Consider the following 17,075-nt stretch of genomic DNA (forward strand, 5'->3'; position numbering starts at 1 on the left):
TCAACAAAGCTGAATACAAATAAGAACCGATTTCGACAGAAAAATTATTACCATCAGGCCCCATTATTAGTTTACGTGTTTGCGTAACATGCACCAATTATGTAGCCCAAAAACAAGTTGATATTTTAGCTGCAAATAAAGTCATTCAAATTCATTATTGAACGTAGCTAATCCGGCCATGTGTTATATACGATGTCGAACAGTATTAAAGAGGACGAGATTATAAATTAGTGTGTGCTGTAAATCCATTTTGTTTGCATTGACACAATAGATAAACAATCCAATCGATTTAACGAAATTATGATATGCGTACATCACCAGCACCATGAACACATTTTGAATGGAAATACATGCGTTGTTATTGCTCTATGGTATGAGAGTATTTTATAGAGTATTGATGGAAACAATATCCACATACAAGCCCCTGTTTGAATTATCAAAATTTGTTTTGCCAAAGATATTTACAGCGAACTATCAAACAAAAACTGAAACAATTTTATTTGGCTTGCATGCACTGCACACATAATATTTGTTAGATTTTATCTTTATTTATGCTTTAAGAGACGAGTACTTGACTTATTGCATATGTTCGATTTGATCGGCCATGCGGATAAAAGTTTAAAAAAAGGGAGTGAAAATCTGTGATTCAGCTCAGAATTATCTTTATTATAGAAAATTGCCAAGATTATCCGGACAAACGAATTGTCAACTCAAAAATTGAAAGTGTTAAACAGATACAATTCCAATTCAGGTAGAGAGAAAATTGCAATGGACCAAATGTTATTCGCAAGACAGTGGTGGAGGAGATTTGGTTCTTTTTGTGGACATAATGCTAAACATTTGTCTTCTACTTGTTGTGATAGGCAGCCGACGTTTGGAGTTAAGAAGGATGTGTGATTAAAAAAAGAAGAAGAAGAAAAATTTGAAAATAATAATCAGAAACATGTTGAAACAGATGCTGGTTGAAAAAAAAAATCGAAATTTAATTTCAAATTGAACGGTCAAGTATTATATCCTCTCTTTAGACTCACACGAAGTGTCAGGATTAAAGAGTTCAAAATGAGTGATGTATGGTATGTACGTACATTCGCTTACGTGTATCCCTTGCCGACAGGGTGTAACTTTTAAGCTTTAGACGTGTAAGCGTCGAGTTCATAATGATTACTCTTTCACAGACGACAGGCTTTCGACCAGACATCGAGCCAGAGATTTATTTTGCTCGAAGTATTATCATCTTAAAGTAGGTTCTCATAGTTTCGAGTGAATAAAAGTGAATGACAAGTTTTCGATACTAGATATGTTAAGACCAAGCAAGGATAAAAAGGATATGAGAATGTCATAATCCGTAAAATGTATTTTTGGTTTTAGTAAAACGAATTGAAAAATGAAATTTTTGAAAGTCATGACTTTGTACATGTTGACTTATCCTGTGGTTTTGAATGGATTCAGCTGAATGTTATTTACTGTGATGTCAAAATATTCATGAAACATTCATTCATTGAAGCACCTGTTTCAATATCGACACAGGCTTTTATGATGAGGAAGTGTTTTGAAGGGGTTTGATTTGAACAAAGAACTCGCCGGAATTTCTCCTTCATTTGACACTCACTTCTCGCAAGTTAGAACAAAAGACATTACTTACCAATGGGGAAATTGATGAAAATGGTAACTCTTGTGTGAAATTTACCGATCGAGGCATAGCAGAGGTAAAGTTTTGGCTCGTTGAAGTAAAGTTACTTTACCTCACGTCGTTGAATAAAAGAAGATTTACTCGTCATAGTAGTCTATGGAGTAACATACTGACAGATCCATTGTGGTAGATTCGATGTTACATATTGTAGTTAATGCTACACATATCAGTGTGTAAATGGCGTAAATAATGTATTTTTGCATGAAAATAAGAATCTTTTGACCAGAATTGAGTTATTTTGTGGTGATTTTGCATTTTGACGTTACAGCAGATAGAGTCTTGTTACCAACACGTTAGTAAATGAGGAGTTTACGCACACGAACTCGCTTCGCTCGTATTGACAATCTCACATCTAGTGCGCAAAACAACCCATTTACTAACTAGTTAGTAAAATAGAAGGTTTAAAAAAAACTTATCTGAATGCTTCAAAATAATTCATTAAATCTTCCTAATAAAATGACGCCAACCAAATTTAATTGTCGATTTTGGCTCATATATAATGAAAATTATTTGATGACTTAAAACAATAATTTTCAAACAATTAGCGTCGCTATCACTTATACCACATTATTCCCTTGACTGAAAGTCAAGGGTCTTACGCCAGAAAATACCCTAAAATGTTGGTTACCACACAATGTATGAAATGTTATCAAAAACGTAATTGTTTGCTACCATTTTTTTTTGTCATCACGATAACTTGAGTAATTCTTAACCGATTTTGATGATTTTCTTTTTAATCGACGAGGAATGGGATTCCTGAGGTTAAGTTCGAAGATGGGCCATCTCGGAATAAGGTTCTGGAAATTATTCCAGAAAAACAGGATTTTACTCTGTTGATAATTGATAATTTAATGTGTTATTCTCCAGTGACTGGAGAAAATAGTGAAAAATTTAGGTTCCCAAAATTATCGATTTGACATTTGGAAGGTCAAGTTCGACGATGAACTATGTGTGAACAATTCGTCAAAAGGTTTGCCAGAAAATATAAATGCAACAAAATAATCGATTTGATAATTGATAATTAACAAGCAGCAGATACCTAAAATTACATGTACAGGGTAAGCAAATAGAATGCTGTAAATACAGCTAGGTCTTTTTTTGATTTATGTTGTGATTAATTCATGCCACACATTCAAAACTACAACGGAAGCATCATTTCGTCTAAACAACTGCAAGCAGAGATGAAACAATGTTTCATGATCAAGAGGTGCTTTATGCACGACGAGCAAATAGCAGCGGCCCAGAAGTACAGCACTGTTTGAAAGTTGACCATACTTTGACAGAGATGGCTCAATCCTACAAAGTTTTAACTTATTTGCTTACGTTTTTGTTACAATTACAAAAATCTATTGAGAAAATATCAGTCACTCAAAAGGTGCATTAGACAAAAAAATAGTTGAAGATCTGCAAATCCACACATCAAATAATTTTCCTTGGTGCTAAATCGCTTAGTTCTCTTCTTTCAATCAACTGTCTTCAATTTTTCCATAATTAGTGATCCTGATCCTTAATTAGTAATCATCCGTCCATAATTCCTTTCGCCTTCTCGCTCGTCCGTCGCCATGTAAATAAGCATCTAACACACTAACGCTAAATTAAGTTGGAAAGCCGTCCGTTGCTGCAAGTGAAATATTATATTATATTTGTAATTTGTATTTTTTTGAATAATAAAGTTCGTTAAGTTAAGTTAAGTCATCCGTCCATAATATTTAAATGATTCAAAGTTATTTGTAAGCTAAATTTTGGTAAAATAAAATTTCAAGAAAAAAAGAATAAATAATTTTTAATTATACATAAAATATGTCCTCAATTGTCCTTTCCTTCCGGACCTACTCTTACTTCACGTATTGTTAGTTAAAAATGTTATTTTAGAACAAAAGAAATGGTTAAGCTTAAAGCTTTACATCGCTATTTCATACATATTGTTGTCTAATGGATTTTTAATTAAACCAAAAATTTGTCCTTTCTAAGTACATTCGACTAAGTATTTTTTTCTCAAATTATTTGATTCACACGCAGAATGCGTCACCACAAGAGATATCAGTTACTTTGTAAGTTATAACACAAAGAGGTGCGTCACCTTCACCCCAGATTTTATATAATATTGACAATTATGACGCTTTTTTTTATTAGATAAATATTTCATGTACTGATGTTGAAAAAGATTGTTCACAGTTGAGCGCACTTGGGAACTGCCCCCAAGGCCCTGCCTGTGCCCTCTTTTCTTCCCGTAGGAATCGGCGAGGAGTTAGGTCCGAAATGTGGCAACTTTAAGGAGAGTTTGCTTATAACTGATACACAATGATCGCATAAACAGTTTCTCATTGCCTAACAAGGAGTTAGGTTAATTGATCACCTATCGAATGATCGCTAACCCGAAAGAAATTCAAAACTAATGTGAACTATATACAACGTATACCGGCGGCAATGAGTGGTAAAACAAGACACATTCGCTACACATGTATGTGCTATGCAAATGGATCAAGTAAGGACACCTATCTTACCAATACCGGCGGCAATGAGTGGTAAAACAAGACACATTCGCTACACACGTATGTGCTATGCAAATGGATCAAGTAAGGACACCTATCTTACCAGTGGAAAGTTCACATTAGATACGAATTTCTTTGTAAAATTAGCTGTTACACATCGATGGGTGACAGAGAAATGACAACAGATGGTGGTGTCCCGGCCCAGACATCCGTTATCATTTCTCTGATGGCTTACAATTGACCTAACGTAGCGTCCTATCTACCCCACCTAATGTGGCAATTTTAAGGAGAGTTTGCTTATAACTGATACACAATGATCGTATAAACAGTTTCTCATTGCCTAACAAGGAGTTAGGTTAATTGATCACCTATCGAATGATCGCTAACCCGAAAGAAATTCAAAACTAATGTGAACTATATACAACGTATACCGGCGGCAATGAGTGGTAAAACAAGACACATTCGCTACACATGTATGTGCTATGCAAATGGATCAAGTAAGGACACCTATCTTACCAATACCGGCGGCGATGAGTGGTAAAACAAGACACATTCGCTACACACGTATGTGCTATGCAAATGGATCAAGTAAGGACACCTATCTTACCAGTGGAAAGTTCACATTAGATACGAATTTCTTTGTAAAATTAGCTGTTACACATCGATGGGTGACAGAGAAATGACAACAGATGGTGGTGTCCCGGCCCAGACATCCGTTATCATTTCTCTGATGGCTTACAATTGACCTAACGTTGCGTCCTATCTACCCCACCTAATGTGGCAATTTTAAGGAGAGTTTGCTTATAACTGATACACAATGATCGTATAAACAGTTTCTCATTGCCTAACAAGGAGTTAGGTTAATTGATCACCTATCGAATGATCGCTAACCCGAAAGAAATTCAAAACTAATGTGAACTATATACAACGTATACCGGCGGCAATGAGTGGTAAAACAAGACACATTCGCTACACATGTATGTGCTATGCAAATATATCAAGTAAGGACACCTATCTTACCAATACCGGCGGCAATGAGTGGTAAAACAAGACACATTCGCTACACACTTATGTGCTATGCAAATGGATCAAGTAAGGACACCTATCTTACCAGTGGAAAGTTCACATTAGATACGAATTTCTTTGTAAAATTAGCTGTTACACATCGATGGGTGACAGAGAAATGACAACAGATGGTGGTGTCCCGGCCCAGACATCCGTTATCATTTCTCTGATGGCTTACAATTGACCTAACGTTGCGTCCTATCTACCCCACCTAATGTGGCAATTTTAAGGAGAGTTTGCTTATAACTGATACACAATGATCGTATAAACAGTTTCTCATTGCCTAACAAGGAGTTAGGTTAATTGATCACCTATCGAATGATCCCTAACCCGAAAGAAATTCAAAACTAATGTGAACTATATACAACGTATACCGGCGGCAATGAGTGGTAAAACAAGACACATTCGCTACACATGTATGTGCTATGCAAATGGATCAAGTAAGGACACCTATCTTACCAATACCGGCGGCAATGAGTGGTAAAACAAGACACATTCGCTACACACGTATGTGCTATGCAAATGGATCAAGTAAGGACACCTATCTTACCAGTGGAAAGTTCACATTAGAATCGAATTTCTTTGCAAAATTAGCTGTTACACATCGAAGGGTGACAAATTTCCCTAACGTGATGTCCTATCCTTCGCTAAATTATTCATAACGAACTAAACCCTACAAATACCCTACTCTACCCCTCTGCGTTTTCACGGGCTTGGGACCGTTAAATAGCATGTGAAGCGTGCTATTTAGCCGCATTAGTAGAGATTGCTGTCATTCAAGCGACCGACATTAAAACCTAGAGCGCAACATAAGTATGCACACAACACATATCAACTAGCATAGCAAACAATATCAGCACAACCAAACATACCACACAGTGCAACAATTCTCTTCTGTATCCTTATTATACATGAGTGGCTCTCCGGATAACAAAAACAGCAGTACTTTGCTTTGATTGGTTTACTCTTTGACAGCTTTCAATCATCGAATGAAGTAAACCATTGTTTTTCAGAGATGTTTACTCTTTGACAGCCAATCATCGACTGAAGTAATCATTGTTTTGGCAGAGATATTTACTCTTTGACAGCTAATCATCGACTGAAGTAAGCCATTGTTTTTCAGAGATGTTTACTCTTTGACAGACAATCATCGACTGAAGTATGTCCTTGTTTTGGCAGAGATGTTTACTCTTTGATAGCCAATCATCGACTTAAGTATGTTCTTGTTTTCAGAGATGTTTGCTCTTTGACAGCCAATCATCGACTGAAGTAATCATTGTTTTGGCAGAGATATTTACTCTTTGACAGCCAATCATCGACTAAAGTATGTCCTTGTTTTGGCAGAGATGTTTAGTCTTTGACAGCTGATCACCGACTAAAGTATGTCCTTGTTTTGGCAGAGATGTTTACTCTTTGACAGCCAATCATCGACTAAAGTATGTCCTTGTTTTGGCAGAGATGTTTACCCTTTGACGGCTGATCACCGACTAAAGTATGTCCTTGTTTTGGCAGAGATGTTTACTCTTTCACAGCTGATCACCGACTGTAGTATGTCCTTGTTTTGGCAGAGATGTTTACTCTTTGACAGCTAATCATCGACTGAAGTATACCATTGTTTTGGCAGAGATGTTTACTCTTTGACAGCCAATCACCGACTGAAGTATACCATTGTTTTGACAGAGATGTTTACTGTTTGACAGCCAATCATCGACTGAAGTATACTATTGTTTTGGCGGAGATGTCTACCCTTTGAGAGCCAATCATCGACTGAATGTCCTTGATTTGGCAGAGATGTTTACTCTTTGACAGCTCATCACAGATTGAAGTTAGTTTATAGCATATCAAAAACTAAATTATTGTATCGGTGATAGTGATTTAAGATGCTTAGGAAGTTTAAGAATGAAAAATAAGCTGATCAAAATTACATTGCAATAATTGTCAGTCAAGGGACCTGACCCACCCAAAAGGTGGGACCTAGTTGTTACAAAATTTTAAATTTATTTCGAACACGATTGGCGCCATTCGATAACGCAATTTCGTACAATCAATTTATTTATCTAATTTGTCGTTATTTGAAACCACCAACAATTTGAAGCAATTAAGAAGTCTATCGATGTAATCATTATCCATTTAAATCAAATTTTTGTGGAACATTTACGGAATCTCAATTTTTTGGCGACAACGTAGACGCGATAAATGTTGCACCAGATAAAATCTAGGCACAAAAACCCAACTGAATTTCGAATCAATCAAACGTGCAATATAAACAGAACGGGCATTTTAAACATTTTATTATAAATCATTTCGTTTCGATTTTATTGACAAAGTGTACGGAGTAGTTACATTTATCTCCATCGAATCGATATAATATGCTCGTTATCACACCTCAACAAGCAATTAATGGCTTCAAAAATACGGTGTATTGCCTGTGGTAAATTATACTAAATTGGTTCACCTTTTTACGATGTTACTTATTAATTTTATCCATTTGGCCATACGATATTGTAAGTGTATTTGAACGCAGCTTAGTCCAACAACACAAAAATAAACAAAGCACAAAATACCGATGAGCTATCTGTACACACTTTTCGTATATTCAGTTTGTTGTGTGTTTTTTTTCAACTCCCTATATATCAAAAGATATTGGAAATATAAATAAATTGTGACAATCGTAATCCGTATATGACTACTCTATACTTGCTGATAACTATTGTCGGTAAAATCCACCAAAAGTTACCGCTGTTTCTAATCTAACCAGCAAACGACAAATCGTTTGATGTTGAGCCGCTATCATCAGGATATCATCAGATAGTAAATTTGTTTGATGAAAGAAAATTGTAATTTTGCTAATAAATTTTGTTCTGAGTAAAATTTACTGTTTCGAGTTAATTTTCATTTTTTCCATTTATTGAAATTGGGAATCGAATTTTTTTTTGGTTTCTTTTTAAAAAGATGTATAATTTTGGTGTAAGAAATTAGATTGCGTTTTTACGTCATACTATAGAGTGAGTGACGGTGGTGAGTATAAATCGTTATCAAACACTTTTGCTTCCATTATTCCCTTGACTGACTGATATGTAATGAAAAACGGAATTGTTTGTCCCAATATTTTGCTTGTAAACACGATAACTTGAGTCATTATCAACAAATTACTAATTTTATTTTTTTAATCGACACAGAATTGAATTCCTGAGGTTAAGTTCGAAGATGGGCTATGTGGGATCAGGAGGTGATTCCAGAAAAACAGTATTTTCCACTGTTGGAAATTCAATCAATCGAAAAAGATTACTTTGATGGAATTTGATTTCGTCGGTCAGTTATATCCATCTATCACGCATAATAGCCAGCTATCACGGTGATAGTTGGCTTTAGTCAGGGATAGTCAGGTGAAAGTCAGTTATCACGGTGATAGTTGGCTATAGTCAGGGATAGTCATGTGAAAGACAGCTATCACGCATTATAGTTTTCTATAACGGTGATAGTCAGCTATCACGGGAAAAAATAGCAGATTTCACGCCGTGACATAAAATATTTATAAAATATGAAAAACCATTTTCTGAATCGTTATTCAAATGTATTGAATGACACTAAAAAACAATCAAACAGAAAACTTGAAAACTCCCACGAGTCGTGCTATTTTATTCATGATTAAAGGTTTTGTGAATGTAGTAAGTACCGGGGGGCTTCCTTTTTGTACATAAGTGTAAGCGAAGAACGTCTACCGTACTATTTTATATTGTACCAAAGTGAAAGAGTCCTCTAGTCGTTCCACATTCGCATCTTTTACTTTTGCGTTAACAATAAGACTATGAAACTGAATAATAGAAGTTTGCGTGCAGAGCGGAGCCAGGGCCGTAATTGACACGAGTCCCTGTCTATTTATGATTTATTGTTGATTAAAAATCTGGCTGCAAATTTACAATATAGAACAGAAACAGTACTTTTCCAAAGAATTTGTACTCAAGCGAAGGTTTTTATATCAGTTATTTGTGATGTTACGGAAGTTTAACAACGGAAAATAAAATGAAATTGATTAAAAATATATTGAAAAAATCGTCAGTCAAGGGACCTGACCCACCCAAAAGGTGGGGCATAGCGATAATGTGATTGTTTTAAATTGAATCATCATTTTTTGTTTGTGGTTACTGGTGCTGTGATAATTTTAACCTTACACAGACGGCATATGAAATTGTCAAATCTGTAACTTTTTCTGATCGAAATGTTTTTCAACAAATTTTAACAGATCTTTTACTTCATTGGACAAGAATTTGTGAAAAAAGGTTAATTATCCTTGTTAAACTGACAGTAATGCATTACATTAGGCGTGAGTACGAAAACAGCCTTTCTACCTAGCTCGCACAAAAATCGTATCAAGGTACTTTATCGCACTATAAGCAAGATTGTCAACCCGAGGCAAAGCTTAGGTCAATCACACATCGTGTGCGATAGAATGTACCGCTTGTATCATATGTTGCAATGAAATACGTTCATATGACATTGCACATAGATGGCGTAAGTAACGAATTTCCTCTTCGAATTACATAATAATTAGCTTCTCAACTCAGTGACGGATAGTAAAATTTTCGCTGCTAGTTTTTGTTGAGAAAAATTTTGTATGCAACTCGGTGTTTAGGCACACCCGGTGACATAATAGTTATTTTAATCAATTTATTAGTTTCTACCTGAAACCATCACTGGTGGTCCACCAATTAAATTTTGTCATTAATGACAAGAAGTAACTTTTTTTGAATCTAGTTGCAATAAGTAAAGCCTCCACTAAAAAAAAAAACCTTTGCACGTCACCCAAATCATGAAAAAGTTCACATTTCGCAACTTGTCGCATAATAGTATGTTGTGTTACAAGTATTGTAATGTTGATTTTTTCAGCACTAGACCCAATTTTCCTTACGAGCGGAGCGAGCTGCTAGTGCTGAAAAAATCAACATTACAATACGTGTAACACATCATGCTTTGTGCCAACCGAGAATTGAAATAGACAAACGCACAAAAATTCAGAATTTTCATTGTAAACAATCACTCTTCGAATTTGATCGATCACGTTGCTTTGCATTTTTTTTAAACGAATGCTGTAATAACTCATACGAATTTCATTTCAACACTGGTTTGAGTGTTGTAATAAGCCATGAAAACGGGTGTTGTAATTTTGGACATTTCAATCTAGTTATCGATATTGAAATCCGTCGTATTTCAATTCTCGGTGGCACAAATAATTATTACGCAACCGAGTGCTGTTTGTGCTAAACAAAAAGAATGACAAAGTATCATGACGTAGTTTTGTTTTTGTTTAGTTGACAACCGTATCTGTGATAATCGATTTGTTTACATAAGTCTGTGTCTTATTAGACCATAAGTTTCGATGTGATTTAATCGAAACTGATAAGAAAGGTGACTTGACCAGATTACTCTGTATTTAGCTTATATCCTTACACTGAAAAAAAAGTTTTCCGATTATTACCTGTGACAGATAATCTTTCCCCAGGTAATGTAATTTCTCATACAAAAACAGCATTACCTGTCACAGGTAATGTGATTTTTATATGAAAAATTACATTACCTGGGGACAGAACTGTCAACGTTTTTCTCAGTGTACGATGTTATTTGTGTTTATAGCTGAAGATGGATGACAAAATAACATCCGAAATATATTGAAAAGAAACAAAAAATTTTGTTTCTTTCATTCATGATCAACACTGATCCTAGCCGATCCAATCTCACAATCAACTCGAGAAAGTATTACCCGAAGACATGAAATTCTCGCTAACTATTTTGAGGTGACTGTAGTACGGAAAAGAGGGGAACAGAATCTACAACAATTTTCATCGAATTCGCTGTACAAATTGTTTGTTTCTATACCGGAACCGGATATTTAATTCATTATGAAAAATTAAACTAATAACAAAACTAATGCTCACCCGATTGGAGTCTATTTTCAAACTGTAATTCGTTCGATGACCAATATTTATAAAACATTTCAGCTCAAACAAAATTTAATTGAACTATCGCAAAAACTGACGTCCACCACCATCTCTAATATAAATATACCTTTTGATATCGTCACACCGAAAATATGGAAATAGTAAGTTGAGCCATCACTCTTGCACGAATTCCCATGTTTTAAAATTGGTTTATATTTTCTCATTATCATGCCCGCACGTTAGTAAGCGGGCGTGACGCAAGTCCACTACCAAAAATGTTTTAACCAACATTTTTTGAGGACGGCGGAGCATATTTACAGCAACTTTTTGACTTCTACCCCTTAACTCCAACGACCCCCAAACTAGGATACCTTGAATCTAGGAATCCATACGAGTTCAACGAGCTATCACACGTTACTGCAGCTTCAAAATTGGCCGAGATATTGAACTTCCAAATATTGATTTTTGTATGAAAATAAGCAAAATTTCGTTTTTTCAGATAATTGAAATCGCCTACGTTAGTTAGTTAGTTAGTTACTTAGTTCCTATGGAAATCCAGCAACTCCTAAACGTTTCTATAGATTTTCCTGAAATTTTGGTTATAGGCTAATAATGGCCCAAAAATAAGAATGGAATTTTCAAAAGTTGGAAAAAACCCATATCTTGGGAGGTGGAGCTCCCCAAAGTCTCCATACAAATGCCATATAAAAGCCAATTTGTATGTGTGTTTTGTATATTTTGGCACATGAAATGGATGGCCATGTGTGTTGTTTTGGGATGTGTTTCTTGTAGAAAATTGTGTGGATCCACTAGGTTGGTTCCTAAAATCGTGGTATGGTTGGGCAGCTGGAAAAATTTAGTCACTTTCAGTTTTGATACTTATCTCGGGAACTGTGGAAGATGGAAGGTTGGTTTCTTCGGCAAAGTCTCAGAGTTTTGGGAGTAGAATAGGGCAGTATTGGAAAAGTGTTTCAATTTTGTGTTTTTGGACTTTTTTAGAAATGTATGCTAGATGGAGAATTGGTGTCTTCGGCAAAGTCTCAGAGTTTTGGGAGTAGAATACGGGCGAAATGACCAAAACTGGAAAAGTGTTTCAATTTTAAGGTCGGTGTCTTCGACAAAGTCTCAGTGTTTTAGAATCAGAAAACAGTGGCAAATATGAAAATTATCTTGTAGTTGGATTTTCCTGTTTCAAATGTGGTTTTGGTATTATCTTTTGTGTTACGAGACATATAAAATTGCTTTCTTCGTCTCTAAAAAAAAAACTTTGGATATGTTATAACTGGCGCTTTATCCTTAAAACTTACAAAAGTACTGATATCAGTCAAAAACCCTTAAAGGGTAAATGTGACGCAAGTCCTTTATCTTACTTTTAAAATAGCTGATATCGCTGAGGGTGACGCATTGTGCGCCGTACGCAAAAAATTGACCCAAAAAATTGACCCAAAAAATTTGTGAAAGAAAGTTTTACAAAAAGAAATTTGCGTCACAAGTGTCAGATGTTGAGGAACGTATTGTTAGAAAAATAGTTAAAAATGTACTGAAAGAATTTACACGGAAGAAAGCCGAATGATTTTTTTTTTTAAATAAATATCAATTCTGGAAAAATATTCATGAAAATTGGTAAGTAGTTAACATTTGATATATGCAAATTGCCTTGGGAATAAATAGACGAAAATACATGCACAAGGAAAAAGTAGAAAAACACATTGCCTCAACAAAACTGAACATTATTATTAGCACAACGCCCCTATTCCATTTGAAATTCTTCTTTTTTTGTTCGTTGAGCTATTGAATCCACTATGTGTGTTTGTAGTGTGTGATAATTTATGCATAACACATTTTTTTAAAGCATGTGTGCCTTGTGTTACTTGATGATATTGATATTTTGGAAGCCACCCAAGCATTCAGTAGCTGGGATGTTAATAAACATACATCATCATGATGATGACATATTCCACTTTCGTGTATCAATTGGCACTTGTTGTTTGACGCAAACCTGATTACCAATTTTTCTTTATCAGGACACATGCAGCGCAGCTACAGCAATTTTACTTTTGCGTTTTATACCAGTTGATGCAAAATGGCTGACACAATTTTATACCAGGGCACAAACATTTGTCAGACAACTTTCAACAACTTTTCTGTTCTGGATAGCTCACAGTATTCCCAAGAATGTAATTCACCAACGCACTTCAAGTATGAGTGGTACTCTAAATAGGGTGCTGAAATTTGACAGTGTGTCACACATTTGTAAAACACTGTAAGAAAACCATTTCATACAAAAAAGTAATTTTTGGCAGCTGTTTGTCGACTATGATCACTTTTGCTTGAGGTGCGTTGAATTCACTAAATTCTCCATAGTTGTCGTATTGGCAGAGGTTGTTTACAATTTAAAATTCTCCAATAGAAACGAAAGTTCTGACTGACTTAAACAGGTCCATTCAAAATTCATAAAATGGTTCAGAATTATCGTTGACAGGACGATATTATCGTAGTTGACGATATTGACCGTGTACTAATGTCGCCTCTCACTCGCGACAACGGATGAATGAGTTCTTCCATGATCGAGTAAAGGATAGACTCATACCTGTGCCTCAAAGTAGAAAATGTTCAATCATATTTCAAGATATTGACTGGCATTTTTCCCTTCGATCTGAATCAATTCAATTTTTTTAACGGTCTTCTTGTGATAGTCTAGAGTATTTAATAGAGACTATCAGTTACCATTGTCCGTACTGATCGATGTTTCAGTATTCCATGAAAAGGAAAGGTTCTCAACGTGAAGGTATTGCCAAAACATTTAGCATTCATAATTGAGTGTCCAGTGACGAACGATAATTGATTATTACACGCATGATATGTACAATCCGCAAGGATAAACAGATTAAACTGTGAACAAATCTATTTCGAATGTAACCTTAAAACATTTTTAAACAAACAAACAAGCATTCAAGAGAATGTATGAACGCACATATTCGTTTTTTTTTTAAGAAAATGTGTTAAAGCATGAAAGTACACCTACGTGCACAACACTGGGTTCGCACCAATGCATCAGATGAAAAAGGAAAAAAAAAATGTTGTTCAGTCGGTACCCCTAAATATGCGAACGCAATTAAGAATTGTCAAAACATTGAGTGCAATAAAACTGTTCCTTTCCTTTATTATTTGGAGAATGTAGCTCCATGTACAGTATGCACATCAAAGCGAGACACACTTATGTTCTTTCCTTTAAAATTTCATTGCAGTTTCGTTCGGTTTATGGTATTTATTATGTGATTTTATTATTCTAAAAGATTTTTTCATCAGAAAAATTGACCCAGTCCGAAAACAGGGTTTGAGAACCCCGATGAAATCAAGTCATTTTGCTGCAGACGAGAACATACTTATTTGTTCAACAAGGGAAGAAAAGTTGGAAACTGCACTTCGAGTGTGTTGTTCGTCGCAACACGTCACCCAAGAAAATACAATTTCCAACTTTTTTCCATAATGTTTTTAACAACAAATGCTGCCGAAGTTTCAGCGGACGGTAAGAAAATGACTAATTTCTCGCCTGCGTTGTGAACAAGAATAAGTCACTACATGAAACTTATGCAAAAGGTTCGCAACACCTACCTTGTCTTCCAGTCGTGTGGCATGAGTTCTTGAACTTCAACATTCATTTTGTTGTAGGAAAAAGTAACAAGCATGTGAATACTTAACGCAATTGCACTTGCAATGGGCATGACAAATCGAAGGACAACGTTATAATGTACTATTTGCATGCGGTGCATTAGAATTAGTTAGACCATTAAACGATTCAAGGAATTGTGTACGCGTGGCTTTTAATGTTTACAAATAAATCGGCCGGGCTTTTAACTTAACGATATTCGAGGATGGAAGGAAAATGTTCCGAAAAAATGTTGTTCGGAAAGGAATATTGATAGACTGGTCGGGACACAAAATCTCCGAAGAGAACAGATTTCATCAATCGTTCTAATTTCGCATTAGAGTTAAACATTCTATACTATTGAGGGAAGGTGATTGCGATTTTAACTTATACAGTCGACGATAATTAGGGTGTTTTACTCAGCACTATGTCTTAAGAGATAGCCAGCACCCCTTTTATTTTGAGCTCAATCCACGACAGAGTAAAGTTAACTAAGGACCTGAATAATCTAGTAGCCCAACATTTTTTGCGGATAAAATTTTTCAATTTATGTCAGTGTTCATTTGAGTTCATTTTCATACAGTGTATTAGGTTCATTATTTGACATTTCGAAAATGAACCGCTCCTGCCTGGTTTATTTTACTCTTCCGTGGCTCAATCACATAAATTTTTTCAACAAAATATGTGACAGCAAAAAAGAGACCATTTATAACTATTGCGAAAGCTGTGGTAAGCCCGCACTAGCTACCAAAAGGTGCGTCGGAAGAACTGTTCAAAACGTGCATAGCCTTGGTAAAGAGCATAAATTCTACTCGGAAAAGGAGTTTCAAGTTAAATTGGCCATATACATCGGGACTTGCCCGATATGCCCATATGGCCAGTCCTGTGGTTCAACGAAGATTTAATGCCAAGTCATCAACACAAGAATGTAATTCTCAAAAAGCATGATTCTGATTTAACGATTGCGAATGACAAGGTGGTCATCGCAACTTAATAAGGTATTCATTACAATTAGTAATACAAAATAGTAATCTATTTGGCAGCTGTCACTCGAAGCACTTTTGCATGAAGTGCGTTGATATTTATCATTTCGATCTAGATTGATATGATCTCTGAAATGACGAAATATTCAAACATTAAACTAAACGATTTGGACATAATACATGTATGAACTATGTACTGCAATTCAGCAGCAAAACGAGCGAATGCATGCATATATCGGAAACCTCAAACATCCTTTCTTATTGTACAATATTGACGCAACGATATTATTGGATTGAGATGAAGCATCTTCCGGGGTTGCTAGGACATAAAAATGTGTCGTATTTCAATAATATGGCTGCTGTTAGCTCGTTGCCATGATACGGTGATGCTTCCAATTTGGTACACCCAATCCTACTTATACATCGTGAAAGTATTGTACATTGATATAATATGGTTGTGTACGGTCGTTTGCCGTTTTATCGAAATAGATTATGCAAACACAACAACGCCATGTCTTTTCTGTGCATATACTTAGATATACAAACGTTAAAGTAAATCTCTTTTCCCAACGTAATAATTTTTTCTGTGAAAATCTGCGCAGCAGTGGTTATATAGCATGGCATGTTGTCGTTTTCACTTATATCCTTCAAATATGGAGAGTTGTAAAACAATTTATTGCCGGCCTTATATGATATTTTTCTCCTGCAGAGGACAATTATTTGATTTTGTGTACAACACTAGCAAACTTTAATAGGACTCTATTCAGAGGGATAAATAGAGAGGAAGAAAAAACAAACTTTATTAACGGACACAATTGGGTTGTATAATCATTTTTTATGAGTTTGCTTTCTTCATGAATGTTTTGTGACTGGCACAGACTGAATAAGAATTTTTTTTTATGACTCCGATGACGGACAAAAAAAGGCTGTCGTGTGTCCTCTGAATATTTACTGAAAATTTACCTAATTATTACATTTTTTCAAAATAGTTTTTTTTTCGTGAAATGGATGAAGAAGAAGTAGAAACACTTTATGCTGTTTTATAGTAGCTCGTAAATGTTTTTGATTTTATTAATTTAGTGAATTTTGCTTCCAAGAACAGTTTATTACGCTCGTATTCATAATAACTTAATCATCACTGCTAATGTGACTTAGAATTTATAAATTAAAAATTGTCATTAACATAACAGGAGAGTTCTTTGAAGGAATAAAATGTTGAACAGTTCAGTTTTCTTGTGAAACTTTCCATTTTCGAACCTA

Source organism: Bradysia coprophila, unplaced genomic scaffold, assembly GCF_014529535.1.
Source record: "Bradysia coprophila strain Holo2 unplaced genomic scaffold, BU_Bcop_v1 contig_87, whole genome shotgun sequence".
NCBI lineage: Eukaryota > Metazoa > Arthropoda > Insecta > Diptera > Sciaridae > Bradysia > Bradysia coprophila.